Here is a 19,561-nt window from a genome sequence, read left to right as displayed (position 1 = left end):
ATCAAAAGAAAAACCAAGAATAAAAGTCTGCCAAGATGAAACAAACACATGCACAGCATACAATGCATACACAATGCATACAATTGCATACAAAGCATACAATGACCGGGCACCGAATGGTCGCGCCGGGAGTCCTTTTAACTGTCACTGATTGGGAATCAGCACCTGCGAGGCAGCAGCCAGGGCTGACAGCGCTACCCATTGGTCGCCAATCCAAACATGGCAGTCCGCCACTGATCGGGACGACCAGCACCTGTGCAGGTGCAGGCGGGGCCGACAGCGCCACCCGTTGGTCGCCAACCAGATAATGACAACACCAAGCCGTATGCAAACAAATGATCCCACAAGGAACAATAGATTTTGAGTCCTGTCCTCTTTCAGGGTCAATATAGACTTCACAGATGTTCTTTTGAATCCATGTATATAAAATCCCTCAAATCTATATTCAAAAATACCTGGAATGTAAGGTGAATTAATGTAAGAGCAGTATCTAAGTCACCTGAATAATCCGCAGCTGTTGAAAAATGCAAAAGACAAGGCCCGCTGACTACACTCATCGAAAAAAAACTTAAAAAAAATATAAATAAATAAATAAATAAAAATACAAAATTCTCCGATGAGGATATCGACTTAATCCAACAGTAAACTTGCTTCCATGTAAAATTGCAATTGGGCTAGTGCACTGTCTTGGAAGAATCCAGAAAAAAAATATCAAATTTCTGTGTGAAAATGTAATTGTTTGCATTAACTCAAAATAAACGATAAAAAAACACATTTAAAAAAGGACAAACACTTTGTTTGTCCTTTACTCCAGTAGGTAAAGCATGTTATCAAACAGATTCATAATTTAATTTCAACATTTCACTCAATCCGGCTGCTGCTTCATCAACACCTGTCATTTCTCTTATTGCACAAATCTAAAATGTTAGAAATTGGTCAACAGGATATACTGCATTAGTGACAACTCGTTCACAGCTTGTCACTCTCTGAGACCGGCTCTAAAGAAATGAAGTTGCGCCCACATTAAGGTCTGTGGAGTCCTCCGCTATTTCAAAACTCATTAACAATTTAACTTTGTGATTTCAGATCACAAACACCACGGGGAGCGCGGAGCATGCGAGAGTTGTGCACAAATTCACTGCGTCCTGCTTTGAAGGCTCTCAGTGTCATGTTGTGTCAATGGCAATCACAGTTCTACACTTAATGAAGTGGGCTAAAGCTTGTGGCATGCCCAAAAATACATATATTGAGTGGTCCGTGGTCTTTTCATAATTGTTTGAGAAACGTCCGAAATTTACAAGACGCTCCTATAGCAGGCCGGTGCCTCAAATTCGGAACTAAAACGCCGACAAAATAAAATAAAATAAAATAACAAACGTAGTGATGACAGGAAATAACTACAAAGCGATGCATTTTTATAAACCAAACAAAGGCACTTACCTGAAAATAATGTTGTCGTTAAAACAACATGTCAAACGACAAAACCTTGCAGCTCCAAAACAAACTTTTCAGGTAGTTGGTTTAATTCGCTGGCATCCAGGCAGTCCCAATTCAGCGTCTTCAGTCTTTTTTTTTTTCTCTCTTGAGGATGACACTCCTATTTTATGGCTGGTAGTTTGGGGTGTCTTCTTCACTTTCGGGGTGTACTCTGTGCGTCTCTAATGAAGAAGAAAGTTGCTCCACTTTGAGAGTCTGAACGAGCAGGAAAGGAAATGAAGGAACATTAATATCACACTGACACCTACAGGCGCGCCTGGGCGTTGACGGGATCTTTGTGACTGGAGGGAGCAAACGGAATGACGGAAATTAGCATTGACACTGAAATGTACGTTAAACAATATGTGAAAAAAATATACTTTGATTTATTGCACATGGGTCTTCACTCGTGACCAAAATAAGCAAAATGTTTATGTTCTGGATAATTAACAGAATTGTAGAATATTTTCTCAGGGAAAGCAGTTGTATAACACACACACACACACACACACACACACATACATATATATATATATATATATATATATATATATATATATATATATATATATATATATATATATATATAACACACACACACACACATATATATATATATCCGATGTTGTTCCCGGGATCTTTACACCCTGCAGTTACGTGTTGGATTGTCTCAGGTGCCTCTTTGCACAACCTACACCTTGGGTCTTGTCTGGTGTGGTATATCCCTGCCTCTATGGCTCTGGTGTTCAGGGCCTGCTCTTGGGCAGCCAGGATGAGTGCCTCTGTGCTGTCCTTTAGGCCAGCCCTCTCCAGCCACTGATAGGACTTCTTGAGATCAGCCACTTCTGCTATGGTTCGGTGGTACATCCCGTGTAGGGGCTTTTCCTCCCATGATTGTCCCTCTTCCAGCACCTCATCCTCTGTTCCCCATTGACTGAGACATTCTCTGAGTACATCATCCGTTGGAGCCTTCTCTTTGATGTATTCATGGAGCTTGGATGTTTCATCCTGGACACTGGCTCTCACACTCACTAGTCCCCGGCCTCCTTCCTTACGGCTTGTGTACAGTCTCAGGGTGCTGGACTTGGGATGGAACCCTCCGTGCATGGTGAGGAGTTTTCGGGTCTTAATATCCGTGGTCTGAATCTCTTCCTTCGGCCACCTTATTATTCCTGCAGGGTATCTGATCACTGGCAGGGCATAGCTGTTTATTGCCCGGGTCTTGTTCTTGCCATTGAGCTGGCTTCTGAGGACTTGCCTCACCCGCTGGAGGTATTTGGTCGTAGCCGCTTTCCTTGTTGCTAATTCGAGGTTGCCATTGGCCTGCGGTATACCGAGGTACTTGTAGCTGTTTTCAATGTCTGCTATTGTTCCTTCAGGGAGTGAGACCCCTTCAGTGTGAACTACCTTGCCCCTCTTAGTCACCATCCGACTACATTTCTCCAGCCCGAATGACATTCCGATATCACTGCTGTAGATCCTGGTTGTGTGGATCAGGGAGTCTATGTCCCTTTCGCTCTTAGCATACAGCTTGATGTCATCCATGTAGAGGAGGTGACTGATCGTAGCTCCATTTCTGAGGCGGTATCCATAGCCTGTCTTGGCGATTATCTGGCTGAGGGGGTTCAGTCCTATGCAGAACAGCAGTGGGGAGAGTGCATCACCTTGGTATATGCCACATTTGATGGACACTTGCGTTAGTGGCTTGCCATTGGCTTCAAGTGTGGTTTTCCACATCCTCATCGAGTTTGCAACGAAGGCTCTCAGGGTCCTGTTGACCTTATACAACTCCAAGCATTCATTGATCCATGTGTGTGGCATCGAGTCATATGCTTTCTTGTAATCAATCCAGGCTGTGCACAGGTTGGTATGTCGGGACCTGCAGTCTTGAGCGACTGTTCTGTCAACCAGCAGCTGATGTTTGGCACCTCTAGTATCTCTACTAATGCCTTTCTGTGCTTTGCTCATGTATTGATCCATGTGTCCACTTATCTTAGCCGCAATGATGCCTGACATGAGCTTCCATGTTGTGGAGAGACAGGTTATTGGCCGATAGTTGGAAGGAACTGCACCCTTTGAGGAATCCTTCATGATCAGGATTGTTCGCCCTTCGGTTAGCCATCCTGGGTGAGTCCCATCCATCAGCAGCTGGTTCATTTGTGCTGCTAGGCGCTCGTGGAGAGCTGTGAGTTTCTTTAGCCAGTAGGTGTGGACCATATCCGGGCCTGGTGCCGTCCAGTTTTTCATACCTGAGACTCTTCCCTGTATATCTGCCGCTGTGATGGTAACTGGGTTCTGCTCAGGGAGGTTGATGTGCTCCTCTTTCAGAGTCACCAGCCATTGTGCACTGCTGTTATGTGCGACCTCCTTCTCCCATATGCCTTTCCAGTATCTTTCAGTTTCCAGCCTTGGAGGGTCTGCTCTGCTGTTAGAACTCTGCCACTGAGCGTACACTTTCGCAGGTTGTGTTGCGAACAGCCTGTTTATTCTTCTGGCCTCATTCTCTTTCGTGTACCTCTTTAGGCGACTGGCCAAGGCCTGGAGCCTTTGTTTGGCAGTTTCGAGTGCTTCAGGTATGGTTATCTGCATGTACCTCTTGGGTATTGGCCTTTTATTCACACCTCTCTGGGTCTCCGTCAATTGACTCACATCTTTCCGAGCCGCCTTGATCTTGGCCTCCAACCGTCTTTTCCATGGTGGGTAATGAATCTCGTGGCTCTCATGGTTGCTCTTGTAGCCAAGCATGTCTAGGATCACTGATGCTGAGGTGTATATCAGCTCATTGGTTTCCGTGATCGTTCCGGTCGGGATCGTTCTCAGTGCTGCATTCACAGTTTCCATGAGACTTTCAGGTGGTACTTCACATAGCCGTTGTAATCGGTGCCTTCGTTGCCCAGTTTTCATTCTTGCCATGATATTATCTCTCAGGTCATTTGCTGCCTCGCTCAGCATTTCATTTATTGGGGCTGGCTTCCCAATCTCATTATTCATTGGGGCTTGCCTCCCAATCTCTGGTTGAACCTCTTCCTGTGATGTGGCAGCCTGGGGCCCTTCACCTCGGAATTTGTGTTGTACCTCATCAATCTCAAGTTGTGATAGCAATTGCCGTTTGTGGATATTGGAACACTGAGCTACTAGTTGAGTAGTAGCATTCCAACAGAGCCAAGTTATATATCTCCGCTTTGTTCCATATATATACCTGACGCAGACCTTGTTTATATATATATATATATATATATATATATATATATATATATGTGTGTGAGTGTGTGTGTGTGTCCACTTTAGAGGTTGGACACACCCATATACTGTATTAGATTCCCAATTAGAAATAAATGAGAGGGTGAGCAGGGAGATCCTTGGATGACATGCAGAGAACTGACACCAAATGCTTCTCTGATTGGAACCAGTCTATCTCCTGATTGAGTCTTTATTGTGAATGTTTAATTGATAACTCTGACCTTTATCTAAACCAGTGGTGTCAAGTTCATATTTGTCGCGGGCCACATCGTAGTTACGGTTTCCCTTGGAGGGCTGTAATGAATTTTGGGAAACCATATAAATGCTTCATCATATCCACATATTCTATACAAAACACACAACAAAATAATCAAAAACCAGTTTTCAAATTACTGTTTTTGTGGTTTACATGGGACAATTTGAAATTGTTGTTCAGACTTTAACAAGCATCATGGAATTTCACAAGTTAGATTGGCTTTTGCGGGCCCAATAAAATGATGTGGCAGGCCGGATTTGGCCCCTGGCCCTTGACTTTCACACCTGTGATCTAAACAATCATTGATAAAATGAAACTTTTTACTGAATAAAATATGTAATCTGCTGTGTTGCTTTGTGTAAGCGGGTTCGGTAAAAGATACAACTTCTGGATAGAGTAGAGGTTCTTTATTAGGACAGCTGTGTTGGTTGGAGGGAGAAGGCAATTGACATGTGTGGCTCTCGTAGGCTCTCATCAGACTGACTTGCAGCAGCACGCATGCTCCTTTGATCTAAAGCCAGGCATCACTAGTAGAACATGCAAATACAATTTGCACACAATTTGCTCATATCATTACATCTGCCACTTGCCTACTCTCTCTTGTGCTGAAGTTTGAATGTGAGTACAAATGATTATTTGTCAATATTTATCCTGCAAGTGGCTATTGCGAACAGTCTAGGGCAGGGGTGTCCAAAGTCGTTCCTCGAGGGCCGCTGTCCTGCCTGTTTTCCAACTCTCCCAGGAGTAACACACCTGATTCAAATGATCATCTCATCAGCCAGCTCTGAAGCAGCATCAAAATGGTCCTGATGATTTGAATCAGGTGCGTTGCTCCTGGGAGAGCTGGAAAACAGGCAGGACGGCGGCCCTCGAGGACCGACTTTGGACACCCCTGGTCTAGGGCAACCCTGTATCTCGTTCAAAGCCAAATATGGTGAAGTGGAATAGAAAATGGATGGCTGAATTTGGTTCATCAGTCTATCGACTGTAGTTGGGCTTTTTCACCATTAATATTGTCATTATGCATGGCATTCAACATTTATGGGCAATATTACATTTAATGAGCAATTGCCTTGTAATTAACTAAATATGGTTGACAACTGAAACAAAGTAATGATGGTGGTCGTAAACCATATTTAATTCCACATATGTGGGTGTTGCTTTATGATCTCTAATAAAAGAAACTTGAATTCCAAATAATGTTATTTACAATGATAAAAACATTTACAGGCAATGTAAATTCTCATGTCTTTGTAAATAACAGCCTTGGTGAAGAATTAAATATGTTTTAAGTAAAAACCTCAAAGTCACCCTCTTGGGCTCAAGATATTCATCCATTCTGCCGATCTTCTAATTTTCCCAAGGATTGCGAGAGGTGCAATTCCCTATCACAGCCATCTTCAAGCAATCGCCGGTGAACATCGCAAAACCGTTTGTCAGGCACACACACATAGACAAACAACAATTCACGCTCACAATCTCACCCATGGCCAACTTTGAGGGCCAAATAAGTGTTCCATGCATGTGTTTGGACGATGGGAGGAAAGCGGAGGATGGAAACTTCACACCAAGAGCTGAACCCGGTACCTCTGCTCTGTGAGGTCGATGCGCTAACCACTGGAACACTGGGCCGCTCTTTGCCTTGGGTGTGACAATTCTCTGAGATATGCATCATATAATAATAAAGAGGATGCATCTAAATGTGACCTCTAAATTTCTGGCAGCAGGAGCCGTAATCTGATAGTGATGTGGCCATTACTCTCTGCAGGAGTGGTGTCGACATGATGAGGAAGTCGGCATGCACGAGCACAAGGGGCTAATTAATGACTTAATAGCCAGTGTGGGATAGACCTGGATGTCTGCCAAATAGATTTTCACTAATTACAGCACATTCAGGGCTTAAAATAAAGGCACCAGTCATGTAGTCATGTGCTCAATTGGTCCATGGGAGTGCTCTCATCTAAATCAAGCCATTTAGCTTAGGTAAAAGAGGTGTCATCTTTCAAGATGAAGTTATCGGTTCAATTCCTAGCTTTGTATAAATGATCATCCTATGTTGCCTGGGTATGATCATGGGCATAATATTTAAACAATGAATTGTGATGAATTGGGGTAATGGTCCGGAATTGATGTTTGATTAATTCAACCTGAAAATGGTCAATTAGTACAAAAATGTGACTTCTGCAGTGCAGGTTTTTTTCATTTTCACTCAAATTGCAGGACCCTCAGAATATTCAATCCAGCTTTACTGCATAATGTCATCAAGAGAGATTGTGTGGATACACAAAACATTCAAGTATAGACAAGAAAAAAAATCTACTTGTCAAATCGGCAATGTACTTGTGCTGTCTAGAAACTTTGGAGCAAAACATTATCATTTAAATTGAGTCTGGAGCCCCATTCTTGAGGATTCTGAAAAATCGCTAATTTGACAACAATGCTGGCCATTTTTAAAACTTGTTTTTGCTAACTGTTGAAGGGTTCCGTTTTGGTGGCCTCAGTATAGCATCTCTGCTTTTTGCAGATGATGTGCTACAGTTCACCCCCAAAGGGTTGATCAAACCCAGTTTAAGAACAATTGCGTTTGGGCGTGGCTCTCCAACTCTCTCTGGAGCGATTCCTAGCCGAATGTGAAGTGGTTGGGATGAGAATCAGCACCTCCAAATCTGAGACAATGGTCCTCAGTCGGATACGGGTGGAGTGTCCTCTCCAGGTTGGGGGGGAGCTTTTTCCCAAGTGGAGGAGTTTAAGTATCTGAGAGTCTTGTTCACAAATGAGGGTATGAGGGAGCGAGAGAGTGACAGGCGGATCTGTAATGCGGAATTTATAATGATCTATGTTGGTGAAGAAAGAGCTCAGCCAAAAAGCGAAGATCTAAATTTACCGGTCGATCTACGTCCCAACCCTCATCTATGGTCACGAGCTTGGGTCGTGACTGAAAGAACGAGGTCCCGGATATAAGCGGCCAGAATGAGCTTTTTCCGTAGGTTTTCCGGGCATTCCTTTAGAGATAAGGTGAGACGCTCGGTCATCCGGGAGGGTCTCAGAGTCAAGCCACTTCTCCTCCACATAGAGAGTAGCCAGATGAGGTGGCTCGGGCATATGATTAGGATGCCCCCGGGACGCCTCCCTCGTGAGGTGTTCCGAGCATGCCCCACTGGCAGGAGACCCCGGGGACGACCCAGGACACACTGTAGAGACTATGTCTCCCAGCTGGCCTGGGAACGGCTCGGGATCCGCCAGGACGAGCTGGAAGAAGTGGCTGGGGAGAGGGAAGTCAGGGCTTCCATACTGATCTGATTTGTCAGATATACTGGACAGTGAAAATCAATGCACACTTGGGAGGGATATTGTAACCCGAGACAATAATGCTAAAGCTTCGAGTTGAGCCCCAAAGTTAAGAACACATATTTAATATCACAATTTGCTTCCTAAGCACTTGATGGACAGCAAAAGTTAGGGTGCCGATTGTGAGGAATAGCCAAATGCAGATATGGGAGATAAACAGCAGTTTCTCATAAAGGAATAGTATTGCTTATAACACCGTGGAGACGGCCATGACTGGGGGTCAGATTCCTCTTTGGACAGTGTTGTAGTATTGCGCGTTCCAGGCATGCAGAACTGCAAGGCATTACCACAAGACTGCATAGTTGCATTCATAATATTTTGCTACTGCTTTCAAACATCAAAAGAAGGCCCCAAAATGCTTTATACGTACAAATGTGCACATTAATATATTTTAAACAGGTTTAACTCTTTCAATTAAAAAACAAAGAAACCCCAAATATATTTTAAACACAGTAAGTAAATGAATAAAAATAAATAAATAAATAAATAATAATAATAATAATAATAATAATAATAATAATAATAATAATAATAAAATAAAAATAAATAATGCAGTGGTGTCACAGTCCAACACATAAATAAATAAATAAATAAATAAATAAATAAATAAATAAATAAATAAATAAATAAGGGTCGAGTGGTTAGCACACCGGCTTCACAGTGCAGAGGTCGCCGGTTCGCGTCCCGGTCCGGCCTCCCTGTGTGGAGTTTGCATGTTCTCCCCGGACCGGCGTGGGTTTTCTCCGGGTCCTCCGGTTTCCTCCCACACTCCAAAAACATGCATGGCAGGCAGATTGACCAGTCCAAATTGTCCCTAGGTGTGAGTGTGAGAGTGACTGTTGTACGTCTTTGTGTGCCCTGCGATTGGCTGGCAACCAATTCAGGGTGTCCCCCGCCTCGTGCCCGAAGACAGCTAAGATAGGCTCCAGCAACCCCCGTGACCCTAACGAGGAATAAGCGGTACGGAAAATGAGATGAGATGAGAATAAATAAATAAATGCAAAGGTCAACAAAATCTCACATGGAGCACCATTTGCATTAGTCCTGAGAAAGCAGTACCATTATTACATGGATCCTTCAGGTTGAATTTACCTGGAATATTTAATTTGGATCCAAGTACCACAGTCGATTCCTCATGCAGCTCTCTCTGCCTTTAAGCAGATCTGTCCATTTCATCAATACCCTTGTGGGCAGGAATGCAGTGGTCTCACAGTCCAACACAGCAATTTCATGCTGCCGATACTGCACTTATCCATCTGTCGATGGCATGATCCACTGAGGTACTCCTCCACCTGAGGCGGCATCTGGAGGGTGTAACTCACTTTGTTAGACTGAAAACTTTGTTCTCCAAAATCGAACATGCTGGATCTCATCCCGGCAGCTTCAATGCCACTGGAGTCGCAAATCATAGAGTTGAGATCGTCAGGTCACCCTTGGCGGCTTGGCTGCATCTAGAAATTATGTCTATGAATTTCAACATGTGGCATTGTGAGCAACACTCCACTCCAATTGTGCAGTGGCACAAACAGCTCAGAGTAGTTGGCTCATAATAACACTGTCTACCCCCCCACCCCACCCCAGCCCCCTGCAGATCACCAAAGGAGCTGCAGTCAAATCACTAATACACATTCACATGTGAAATCGTTAGGCCTATTTAACAAATTTGACCCAGTCCCACTCCCAAAAGCAAAGCAAAACAAAACACAACAAAACAAACAGAAGCAACAACAGAATGAATATCTCAGTGATTGATTTTTTTCTGCAGTGTCCTGACCTTTGGAATTTAAAAACACTAAAGCCATAAAACACAAAAGTTTGTTTGCCTTGTCATTTTAAGTGAGTGCATTGCAGTGTTATTTTCAGGGGTTAGTTGAGATGCATTGACATCCAGTCGGGTGAGATAAAACAGCGGGGTATATTTCTACACATTATTCAACAACAATATCCCACTGAGTGTAAAATAAGCGTGTGGTGCAGTCAAAGCAAAAATTGGCCCCCTCTTAGAGAAATGGAAAATAATCATAAAGTCCTAAATATCTAAATCAACGTTGGCCAATTTATACAGTGGAACAAGCCACATTTTTTTAGGCAGTCTCTTGCCTACTTCCCTCCGACATGTTTTCAAACCTGTGACTCATGAGATGTCTCATTTCTCATTTTTTTTGAGCCGTCAATAGATTTATCTAAAGTCGTGTAACATTTAACCAATATAATTACTAAAAACATCGCTGCGGAACAATGTGTTCAATGTAATGGGCACCCACACACAGACATGAAATGATTGTATTACCAAGAAGTGGCACAAGTCAAGATGGTGGGAAAACAAGGGTAGTCAAAATGACCAAATTCAAGGAATAAAGGAACGCAGGAGCCGAACAGCTTGGCAGAAACAAGTATAGCAGGGAAGATCACTGACCAACTGGGTATGGAGAGCTGTTCATGCTGGTTTTCATACTGCAAGTGACTAAAGAGCTGAAGACCCTCAGGTGGTAAGGGCAAGCGGGTGCACCGATTAGTGGGTTCCCTGCCCACTCTGAAAAAGGTAAAAATACAAAAGGGAGGGGCGACACCATGGACAAACGATGTATTCTAACACCGAGGGAATATTCTTTAAATATTTGCGGTTGCAAGTATACACGCGGACTGCCTGAAATATGCAGCATATCCCGTTATGGAGTTGCATGTATAGAAGGCCAAAAATAAGCATATAAAGTTCAATTTAATTTACCAAGGGAACCCATGCCATAAATCCAGCCATCTCCGCAATCCGATCTCAGTCCCTCTGTTGTTTGTTTGACAACCATTGCAACTGATGATGGAGGGTCCGATTTCAGGCAATGGTGTGACATCCTGTATTTATCTCAAACATGTAAAAATGTGTTTGCAAAGGTTACATTTCAACAGACTTATGTATACTCCAACGTGATGAAGGTTGTTGGCGAATTGGCCTCATGTGACCACAAAATTGACTGAGAAGGGTTCTGGACTGTCACTGTCAAAATGGCCGCACTCTGCAATATTAGTGAGGCTTCTATCTATTGGTCTTTCTGAAAATAAAAGCTATTTTTTTTTTCAAATCTATGTCATGTCATGATCTGGTTGGCGACCAACGGGGGGCGCTGTCGGTCCCGCCTGCCCCTGCACAGGTGCTGGTCGCCTGATCAGATTGGCGACCAACGGGTAGCGACGTCAGCCCTGCCTGCAGCCTCGCAGGTGCTGGTCGTTTTAATCACTGACACTTAAAAGGACACTCGGCACGACCATCTGGTGTCGGTTAATTGTTTGCTGCATGTTTGTTGCATGCTGTGCATGTGTTTGTTTAACCTTGGCGGACTTTTACACTTGGTTTTCTTTTGATACTTTTTTCTGTTCAGATGATTTTGATGTTTTACATTTTGTTCCTGCTGACTTTTAATTTAATACAATTTGTCAAACAACCTCCTGCTCCCTCCGGCCTGCTTTTTGGGATCCGCACCCTCCATTACCACCTTGCAAACCGTGACAGACAGTTCTTTGCAAATATCCTACTGTATTTTATACCGTCATCTAATAAATTTGATGTTTGAACAAATTACTTTTTGCTTTTTTGACCAATTTTAGCTCTTGCTAAGATACCAATTGTTGAGAAGCTTTTGTCGGTGCAATTATTTCTCATTCTTGCTTGGGTTTGGTCCGGGCTCATGCATGTGTATGTAACCCCTGCCATGCCTGCGTGGGTCCCCCGGTTTCCTCTCATATCCAAAAACATGCGTGGCTGGCTGATTAAACACTCTAAACTGTCCCTAGGTGTGAATGTGACCGCGGATGGTTGTTCGTTTCTGTGCGCCATGTGAAACCGTTCAGGGTGTCTCCCCCCTACTGTCTCAAGATAGCTTCAGCAGCCCTCCCCCCAGATCAGAAAATGGAAAATGTCTCAGTGAATGAAGCACGGATATCTGTTCATTCATTCATTCATTCATTCATTCGTTCATTCATTCGTTCATTCATTCATTCATTCATTCATTAATTCATTCATTCATTCATTCATTCATTCATTTATTCATTCCATGAACCGCTTTGACCCAACTTAATTGTAATTGGGTTTGGTAGTTTATTACAATGCTCAGAATCCCATTCTGTCTTTTTAAATATGCTTCCCTAAAGTAAATAAACAAATAAGTCTACTGAATGAGAATTGCACGATAAAATATCAAATTCATGAGTAATTGCATGTTGTAAGAACCATTAAATCTGGTACATATGACTACCCTTGACGCAAATTGCACATTGTGGTTTCTATGTGAAATGGGACACGGGTTATTATGGCAGAATTATAATTAAATTGCAATGAAAATGAGGTTGAGTGGTTGAGAGACACAAAAGAGGATAATGTCAACGAAAAAAAGTGAGAAAAATCCAAGCACCATTCAGAACATATGTTCTCATGTGAGGTCAACTTGAACTCCTAAAATGAGGTTAATGAGGAATTATTTCATATTGTTGAAGTTTGTGCTGTGCAATCTCTACTGAATTTTAATAGCTTGATTGTATTCAGCCTGTCAACTCATGCGTGTGTTTTTAAAGCAAAGACGGTAGGCAGTTCTGAGAACATAACTCTCACATAACCATATTTGTGAGTTAAACATCAGTCAGCAATACAAAAGCAGTGAGCAAAGAACTAATATGGTTGCCGGTCAAGGTGTGTGAACATACAGTAATGAGCTGATGGCAAAAACAAGACTGTTCTTTTATACACACACACACACATACACGCACACACAGACACACACACACATACATTTCTAGACATTTTCCATACAGCAAATTCGCTGCTGTATTGAAATATTTGAAATCCCAATGCAAAAGTTTTAGAAATTGAACCAAAACATTTTGGGGGAAGAAAAGAAGTGTAAGGATGAATGAAAATAATAAAAACCTGGACAGATATCACATCACAGCAAGATTTTATGATGACAATAGAGAATCTAGTACTTGGACATGTTTGCAACATCTCTAGTTTGTTTCCATGATCTCATCTGCAACTATATTTGTTGAAAAACAATCATGGTTGGCAAAGCATATTTGTAATAGTACACCGGAATGACATTAAGATTTACTGAACTGAACTACAATCCATTGGAGGGCAGTGCATCTATTGAGGATTATGATTCTCAATTTCCAGCATTGCTTTTAGGTATTTAAACAGGACATTTTATCATCTCATCTAATAGCAATTGCTTCCAACATTTGATGGCAGAGGCATGTGAGGTGAAAGCTAATTGCAGTGTTTGACTGCTTGTGTTTTCGTCTCTACTCTCTGCTCATCAGGAACCACCTCAAAATCATCATTTACTGTCCTGGAAGACTCTCACGTTGCACTACACATTGAGTCATTATGCCGGTACGTTCAAGCATGACCATACAGGCTCAGGCGGCCATCGTCAACAGCAGCCCCAAGAAAACATTTTTAGTGATGAGGAGCATTTGCAAAATCAGCAATTTGAAACACACAAGTTGTCAGCTATAGCATTTATAAAAAGAACAAATCACCCTCTGTAAACATACAGTAGTGTGTGTACCGACGGTATATGGAACACATTATGGGGCTCGTTAACAGCCTCAGGATGACAGTTTACGCTATCCCTGTCTGTGATACAGATGGCAAGAATTGATAATAGCTCTCAGGAGCAGTCTAGGGGATCTTGGGTGTTTCATTTAAGGTCTCTCCTCGACTCACACTTTGAAACTAAGAAGCAAAAAATAGAATAAAATAAAGAAATCAATAAATAAAAACAAAAAGAGTACGAAGGTGCTTCTTTTAGGAGTTTAAATGAATTTTCCAAAAGTGCAATAGACATATGTATCTCTTCCTTTGGCCACCTTATTATTCCTGCAGGGTATCTGACTGGCAGGGCATAGCTACTATTGCCCGGGTCTTGTTCTTGCCATTGAGCTGGCTTCTTAGGACTTATTCACCCGCTAGAGGTATTTGGTCGTAGCCGCTTTCCTTGTTGCGAATTCGAGGTTGCCTTTGGCTTGTGGGATACCGAGGCACTTGTAGCTGTTTTCAATGTCTGCTATTGATCCTTCAGGGAGTGAGACCCCTTCACACTGTAAACCCGAACAGTACTACTGACTCAAAGTCATTGAGGTCAGTCAACTCAAAAGCCGATTTTTTGTTTCAAAAACTTAAACGTTTTGAGTTTTCTGAATAGTCATGCGTTTTTAATTTGCAGTAAATCAATACTTTTGAGTTCATGGCTGTCGTATACTTATATATTTTTAGTAAACGTCGTAGACGTCACCGCAGGCGTGGTCTCACCGGGCGCGGTCTCACCGGGGCCATTTTTACTTCTCGACGGCTGAAGCGTGCAGAGACCCACGAATTCAGGTGAGAAGACAAACAACATTATTTAATATTACGAGGACCCAGTGTATCAATGCTGTAGTCGGTGCACAGAAAAAGGATATTTTGTTGTGTCGACGGCAAAATTGGAAAGTCAGTTTGTGGAACTTGCCGCCTTTCACAAGTTAGCAAAGATGCTAGTCCGTGTTCGTGCTTGCGACTGAGGCCTTCTCATCCACTCTTTCAGCTGCGTTGTCTTGAGCCCGGGACTTCTCCTATGTTAAGCGCTGTGGCGATATATGTATGAATTTTTCTTAAACGTCTCTTGTCTGTTGAAAGACACAGAAGTGTTATTTAGAGAATAGTACCGCGCAGGTTTAGTTGGGCGGTGGCCGAGTAATATCTGTTGCAGGTTATGTTTGTGTCCGCGAAGGTCCGAGAGTAATCGTCAAATGGGTGTAAAATTAAGGTTTATATAAAAGGGTCACACGAAATCCTCCACGCCGTGGCTGCAACGCCCAGCAGGTTAATGTTTTGAGTTAACTTTGTTTGCAAACGACAGGACCGTGTGTCAGTGTCCAGCACAAGCTATAGGCTTAAGATATCTATACACGTGCAGCGGTAGTGCTGCAGTTTTAAGAATGCACTAAGTAAATATAATGATAGCCAAAAAATGTACAGTGGATTGAAATATGTACAATTGATGCAGTTTAAATGGTTATGCATGTGTAAATTAAACATGAACTTTTTTTAAAATGTATTTTTGGCATTTTAAGGATACCGAGAGAGCTGCTGGAGGCCAAGTCATCAAATTGCAAACGCCTGACTGGTTTGATTGCATCATTTAATCTGGTACATTAGATTTATTAAACTTAAAAAGTTAACATGGATAAATGTGTTTTATTAAATTAAAGGATTACATTCATTGTCATGTTTTTTTCTCTTCAACCTTTCAGCCCCCTGTGCTATATTCTTAATTACCTGATGAATATCATACTACATGTAGGTATTTTTTATATTGAACAGAATTTTACCTTTTTAACATATATTGGAGTATTTTACACCATTAGTTGAGACTTCATTGATTGTTCTTTCTTTAAAACAATCTCAAGTCTCACATTCTCCTCTGCTCTTACCAACAACTGATGTTCATTAATCATTACAGTGATGCAGTTGTTAAATTGCAATAGGGATAGTGCGGAGGTTCCAAACTATTACGAAGGATATGCTTGGATTTGAGCTATAATAATCCGTAACTGTCTTTAATTTGGACCCACTAGAATCACACCAACTTTACTTTGCTTATCCAAACATGTACTCATTCTTGAAAAATGTTTAATGTAATTGCAGGCCTAACATGGACTGGAGATGCAAACTGTTCCACATCCCTGGATACTCGGGCGAAGATGACTCCGAGTTCTTCAAGACATGCAATGTATGTATTACCTGACTTAACACAAATGTCTATCTATGGCCACAATATATGCTATAACCTTTTACTTTATTCTGTATGTGTACGTTTGTGTGTGTTTTGCAGTGGGAAGAGGATCCAGACATTGAAAACACTCCTGTCGCACTTCTCTTCGTAACAACTGACAACCTCACTGGTGCCATCTTGTTTAACCCCGACAGCATTTCTGTTGTGATAGAAGATGACATTATTGTGAGATGTCTCCCCAGGTTGGCTGATGCACACCTCCTCTTGTTTGGTTTAATGTATGCATTGCATTTAGATTATCCAAGAAAATTAATCCTCACATTCACCTTCATTCAGAAAATACTGCTGTGTCTTCATGATAACAGACCACTCAAACCATGCTTGCTAAGTTTGAAAAATGCTTTGTTCCGCAATATTGAAGGCACCAGTGCCTCCAATATTACGGAACAAAGCAACACTCGATAAGTAACTTTAGTTTTACTCTGCTTTGTATACCTGTTTGTGACTGATTTTATATTAATACTTTGATATGTAAACTTGGATTCCACCAGAATGTCTTTTTTCGTTTCAGGAATACTGTGTTTGTTTTTAGTAAGTTTTACCTTGATTTGCACCTTATAACGAGTACATTGAAATGTATTCGGTTGTATTTATTCAAGTATATGCTTTTCAAAGAATTTATTTTTTTAACAGAACAGCAGAGTATAATTTGTTGTTTTTTTCTGTTTTGTTGTGTTTATTTCAGATCTTCTGCTTAGGGGTTTATTTGTTGTTTTGGTACGTGGACATGCTGTGCATTTTGGTACTGTTATCATTTGTTTTATCAAAGGTTGTTTTAAACCTTAATAAAAAATGTGAACTAAAACAGACGTGAGGTGTGTTTTTGTTTTTAGACAGAAGGCAAATGTAAGTACAGTATACATGAATATATGTTTTCATGGAACATTATAAATTTGAGTTGGTTAAGCTTAAATATGAAACCTAATTTTAATTTAAAAATTAAGAAAACAGAGTAAACTGAAAGTACATCTTTTAAGTTCAGGCAAACTCATAACATTTAAGCTCAATCAAACTCATAACTTTTAAGTTCAGACAAACTCATAAAATTTATTTACACTACTCAAACATTTTGAGTAAACTACTTGAACATTTTGAGTTAACTGTACTCAAACATTTTGAGTTAACTCTACTCAAACATTTTGAGTTAACTGTACTCAAAAATTTTGACGTAATCAGTTGCCATATACATTTTGAGTACTTTCAACTTGTTGGGTTTTACACTGCAGTGTGGACTACCTTGCCCCACTTAGTCACCATATATATATATATATATATATATATATATATATATATATATATATATATATATGAAGGCAGGATTGTCTGCTATTCCAAATACGATGATGTGAATGATACAACTCATGTCATGGTGTCTTCAAGTTGTCAATGCTGGAATCATAAATCATTGATTTGAGCGTGATATGACTCTTGACTAAATCATATTTCACCCCTCAACACTTGTAATAAATGACAAATGAGCATGAGAAATCATCAGTCTACACAAGAGAAACACAACAGTGTCCATATACAAAAAGGTTTAAAAAAAAAGGGAAAAAATAATTCATTCCGTTTCATGAAATAAAAAAAAGAAAACTATGATAATTGTTTTCATTTGTCGAATGTTTATTATGGCCACATTAATCTTTCCTCATCAGTGAATAAAAGGTTGAGAACACACATGCAAGATGATGTCATTAATTAACCATTTTCACTTTCACAAATAGCAGATGTCAGCTGGACTGAATTCCAAACCATTCTGCCGCTCGTAAACCTGTGGAGAGTCTTATATCACTCTGAATGCACGATACGCCGAATGCACAAAACAAATGGAAAACATTTTTTTATTTTGATTTCGTTGTGAGTTTTCCCCTGAATAAGTTGTCAATATTACAATTAAAAAAACATTTTGCAAAGAGCTCTACATGTGAATATTCTCAGCGTTAACAATGCGTGATAAAAATTCAACATCATGGGCAATATTTTTGCCGACAGGCAAATGTGCGCTTGGTGTAGGAATGGACACAGTTCTGTTTTCATTCCGGAACAAGTCTGCTCTACCGGTGCTTGCGGCTTTGGAAAGACTGTGCTGCTTTAACACATGTTACTTCCCCTGCAGCCGAAAACTGCTTGGATTAACTTCAGCACTCATGACACTGATAAACCACGAAGGACATGGCGTTTTACAACTTGTGAGTGATTAGTCATGGTACCATTATTGCACATTTGACCAATACACTCCACTTTGGCATAATTCCCATGAAATAAGTGATGTGTTTTTTTTTAAACAGACTGACTTCTGCAAGTCCATGTTGAAATCAGTGTCATTCAAATAAACAATATAATCATAGTTTCTTTTTTTGGAAGGTTGTCCTCAGTAGGGTACCAGTAATTAAACTGCAAAGTTCCACTTTGGGACAAAATAGTGAAAGCTGACAAAAAGTGCAATTGACTAAAAGGTTGAATGTCCCTGAATATATTCTTTCATAATGAGACAAGGACTTAGCAAAATAGAATACATTTGTTTTTGTGTTTTCCAAGAGCTGATTCCAATTACTTGGAAAGTTCTGACTTTTTAGCGGCTATGAAGCACAACACAGCAACAACAACACTCTCACGCTCTAGTGGTAAATGTGGAAATGATCAACAAGCTCCATTGATGAGTTGATCCGGATGAGTTCTTCACTTTCAATGTGAGAATAAGATTAAAACAAGGTGATGCTTCAGTTTGCCTGATTCAACCAAGGCATTGCTATTTATTCATTGCTTTCATTCCAATGAGGGTGTGTGATTATCCGCTCCACCTGCACGAGGATGAATGAAGCTGCTTAACCCCCATGTGCTGGTGACTGTTATACTTTTGATGCTCTGACGCCGCTTGTAAATGTCCTGTACCACAAAGGAGCTAGTCAGGCCGTTAAGTTCCAAAACAATCCCTTCAACAACTTAACTCTCCGTCGCATGAATATACATAAACCTTTCAACCCTACGAATGCATTTCATTCATATCATTTAAATCTTTTTGGAAGTTAACATATATCCACAAATTGAGATTTAATCAAGGGCAAATGGATAAAAATAAAAATAGAGATGTGTATCTGGATGTTAAATAAGAGAAGGCAAAAAATGGGAAATGCACGAGTGGATCCTAATCAGATTATATGACAAAAGCATGGCAAATTTGGACACATCTATACATCTTGGCCCGTCTTTACGGTCCTTATTCCATACACAACCATAAAAAGATGATTCCATATTTTACTCTGCAAAACAATGTGTATACTGTAATCATGGTTTTACTGTAATTTGTTACAGATTATATTTGATAGCTCATGCCTTAAACTTGGATCAAAAATCATTTGTTTTGCTTTAATGAAAAACGCACATGAACATGAACTAAAAGTATCATTTATTATTGACT

The 19,561-nt window shown here is 40.9% G+C and overlaps 1 protein-coding gene and 1 long non-coding RNA gene across 2 annotated transcripts in view; one reads left to right on the top strand and one right to left on the bottom strand.

Annotated features, from left to right (window-relative positions):
- The window catches only part of tspan9a (tetraspanin 9a), a 239,831-nt gene extending 238,161 nt beyond the window's left edge, over nt 1–1,670 (bottom strand). The window contains exon 1 of the mRNA XM_088997135.1: nt 1,441–1,670. The gene's annotated coding sequence lies outside the window, so the exon portion shown is untranslated. The remainder of the gene's footprint in view (nt 1–1,440) is intronic.
- A 12,929-nt stretch (nt 1,671–14,599) lies between these two features.
- On the top strand, nt 14,600–16,913 carry LOC148898144 (uncharacterized). Its single transcript, XR_016114980.1, has 5 exons — nt 14,600–14,690; nt 15,422–15,497; nt 15,602–15,647; nt 15,996–16,080; nt 16,183–16,913. It is a non-coding gene; the product is annotated as an uncharacterized LOC148898144 (long non-coding RNA).
- Nucleotides 16,914–19,561: the final 2,648 nt, after the last annotated feature.

The sequence above is a fragment of the Hippocampus bargibanti genome, linkage group LG05 (genome assembly GCF_051943395.1).
Source record: "Hippocampus bargibanti isolate YZ-2025 linkage group LG05, ASM5194339v1, whole genome shotgun sequence".
Classification (NCBI taxonomy): domain Eukaryota; kingdom Metazoa; phylum Chordata; class Actinopteri; order Syngnathiformes; family Syngnathidae; genus Hippocampus; species Hippocampus bargibanti.
Note: the sequence above shows the minus strand (reverse complement) of the source record. Positions and strands in the feature narration are given on the sequence as shown.